This window comes from Cucurbita maxima, unplaced genomic scaffold (assembly GCF_002738345.1).
Source record: "Cucurbita maxima cultivar Rimu unplaced genomic scaffold, Cmax_1.0 Cma_Scf00009, whole genome shotgun sequence".
NCBI classification, from domain to species: domain Eukaryota; kingdom Viridiplantae; phylum Streptophyta; class Magnoliopsida; order Cucurbitales; family Cucurbitaceae; genus Cucurbita; species Cucurbita maxima.
Window position 1 is genome coordinate 191,658 of NW_019272025.1, and position 3,519 is coordinate 195,176.

The window sequence follows — 3,519 nt, forward strand, 5'->3', positions numbered from 1 at the left end:
ATGACTAATAGCTGATCAATAATTTTAGAGAAAAATAATGTTAAAATATTCAAAAAAGTGTCCAATTACCAAAATACCCTTGAAGTTATGGATAATTACAGATTTGCCATTCTGCTCTAAATCAAAACCATCACAGTTACCTTCTACACAAAATCCTTCAAATCTCAAAATCCAGCTGTTGGATCTCCTTCCAAATGTGACACGGTCTAGACATTCACAACTCATCAAATCCAACCGTCAGTATTCAAATTGGAAGTCGGTAGCTTGCTGATCGGAGATGATATTTTCAACGAATTTTCCAAAAAATCTAACCTCCAATTCACGATGGTTTTGAAGCTCTCAATGTAAGTTTAAGTTTTCCTTATAAATTCTGAAGTTGGGCAATAGTTTAGAATAAGAATCGAGAAAGATCGAGCTCCCGATCTAGGCAATAAGATTTAGAGTTTGGGTATCCTACTCTCGGGTTTCTTCCAAATTTGAGAATAACTCTCTACCATTTTCCTTCAAACTTGTTCCTATAGTTTCTAAACAAGATTACCTACAAGTTCTATGAAGAAATCGAGTGTTGAAAGTGTCTAAAAATCATTCCCCCTATTCAATCCGTCATTAAAGAGCTTTACGGAAAACTCAAAATTCCAATCCGAGGATACACGGGAATTCGTCGAGCAAGGTCTATCCCAATAAGTTTCTGCACCTCCAAGGAATGTTTTCATAAAAGAACACAAAGAGAAATAACCTAAGGAATGTGCCCAATTAAAGAAAATTTGTTTCGGGCTCAAATTGGGGTTAAATTTTGAATTCCTATCTATGGTCCCTTTTCCATCAAATTAAGAATTCCTTTAGCTTTAGAGGAAGAGGTTGAGTAACTTTCATGAAGGAATTGAGAGCTAAAAATTCGTAGAATAAGCTACCCAAGAGATCGAAAATTGGGTTTTCGGGTAACTTACAGACCGAGGACGATTCTCCAAAATTAGGGACACACTTAAATTCGTTCCTCCAAGCCAATTCCTTAAGCTTGAGAGAAGAATAAGGAAGAGGTTTCATGAAGAAATTGAGCCTTGAAAACCCTTAGAATCAGCTACCCAATAAGAAATCCCTTGTTTTTACTTCGACAAGAAAACTGATTTTGGATGAACTTTGGAGGCTAATATCTTAGGCTACAATTCACGAGAAGATATGAAATAAAACCATAGCTCTTCCTTGTAACTGCATCTTTAAGTTTCACGAAGAAATCGAAGGGAGAAATGACATGATCGGAGCTGTGGAAGGCAAGTTTTAGAGGCGACGCTAATGGACGCGCACGTCTTCTTCCCATCTGGAGGAAGAAGATGATGACATGGCCGGTTCATGATATATCAATGGATTTTGTTTTAGGTTTACCTAGGACTAAGAAAGGTTATGATAGCATCTTTGTTGTGGTTGATCGATTTAGTAAAATGGCTCATTTTATTCCTTGTTACAAAACTGATGATGCAAAACACATTGCAGACCTGTTCTTTAGGGAAGTTCTACGATCGCATGGCATTCCTAAAAGCATCGTTAATGATCGTGATGTAAAATTTTTAAGCCACTTTTGGCGTGTTTTATGGGGTAAGTTAGGAACTAAGCTAGTATATTCAACTACTTGTCATCCTCAAACGGATGGACAAACTGAAGTTGTTAACAGAACTATGACTGCTATGCTTATGGCTATTATTGATAAGAATCTTAAGACTTGAGAGGATTGTTTGCCTTTATAGAATTTTCATATAATAGGGTTGTTCATAGCACTACTAAATGCACACCTTTGAAATTGTTTATGGCTTTAATCCTTTAACCCCATTGACTTGTTACCCATACCATCAAAAGAGTTTGTGAATTTTGATGCAGATGCCAAGGTTGAGTTTGTTCATAAATTGCACAAGCAAGTGAAAGAACAAATTGAGAAAAAAAATTCCAAGGTTGCCACCCGAATTAATAAAGAACGTAAGATTGTCATCTTCAAGCCAGGAGATTGGGTTTGGGTGCATTTCCGAAAAGAAAAATTTTCTACTCTAAGAAAATCTAAGCTTTTACCACGAGGAGAGGGCCCTTTTCAAGTTCTTGAGCGTATCAACGACAATGCTTATAAAATTGATTTACCAGGTAAGTACGGTGTTAGTACAACTTTTAATGTTGTTGATTTGAGTCCTTTTGATGTAGGTGATGGCTTTGATTCGAGGACGAATCTTTCTCAAGAGGGGGAGAATGATATGAACCACGACCAAGGAATTTTCATACCTCAAGGTTCAATTACAAGGACGAGAGCTAAGAAGCTACAACAAACCTTATACAGTTATATTCAAGCTATGGTGAACTCATCAAAGAAAACTCTAGAAGACGCTAGAGACCTCCCTTATATGTTGTGCAAAGTTGAGCTTCAAGAAATAGATGAATTAAATGCACTTTAAGTTGCATTTAATGAACTCTCCGAATTTATGAAACTAGTCCAAGGATGAGTCAGTAAGCACATTTTATTAATTGTCAAGGATGAGTCAATAAGCACATTTTATTAATTGCATTATTTAATTATAGTTTAACTATTTGTTTGTCATATTTAAGCTAGTTTTAAATATATGAGTTAAGGTTATATTGTAACCCACGTAATTTACTATATTCCACCAACTAGTCATTTTAATATGAAAGTTATGGGTATTTTTCATTTACTATATTTCACCGTTAACTAGGCATTTTAATACGGAGGTTATGAGTATTTTTCATTTAATTTAGAAGTTATATATCACATACGTTAAAGTTGTAAGGGCTATATAAAGCTTCTTTTCTTTGATTAGACATCATATTTCGGAATTAAGAATAGAATTTCTTTTCTTTGCAAATGTTGTGATTAGAACTTGCATATAGAGTCATTCAAGTGGTATTGATCAAACCTCTTGTGGAGTGATTCGAATCACGAGTTTAGAAACGAGTTTTCTTTACTCTTGATCTTGATCATCAAGGTAATCCGTTCCATACTTTCCCTTGGGTTGATTTTCCATATCAATTTGTTACTCTACCAAAGTTATAAATGTCATACTTCGATTGGTCTATGATGTCAATTTTGTCACCACATCGTCAATTTTGTCACCATATCATCACGTCAGGTATCTTGTTTTGAATTTGATTGGTCCATGATGTCAATTTTTCCACCACATCATCACGTCGGGTATTTGTTTTGACTGGAAATTCTTCGTTTTATCTCTAATTTGAGTGAACCATAAAAGACGTTGAAATCGTTATTCCCAACCTTACACTATGGACAAAAATACTGAGAATTGTTAATAATTGAAGGGAGGTTTGTTATCATCAAAACATTAATTAATTAATTAATTTGAGATTAAGGCAAAACAACCAACAATCTAATCTTTTTTATGATGACAAACCATTTCAAGAAAAATAGTATGAAAACCATAAAACTTAAAATAATGCACATGTCTAAATAATAATATTGATACCAATATCGATGCATCATCATAGGCATTCTAATATATTATCAGAACTTTG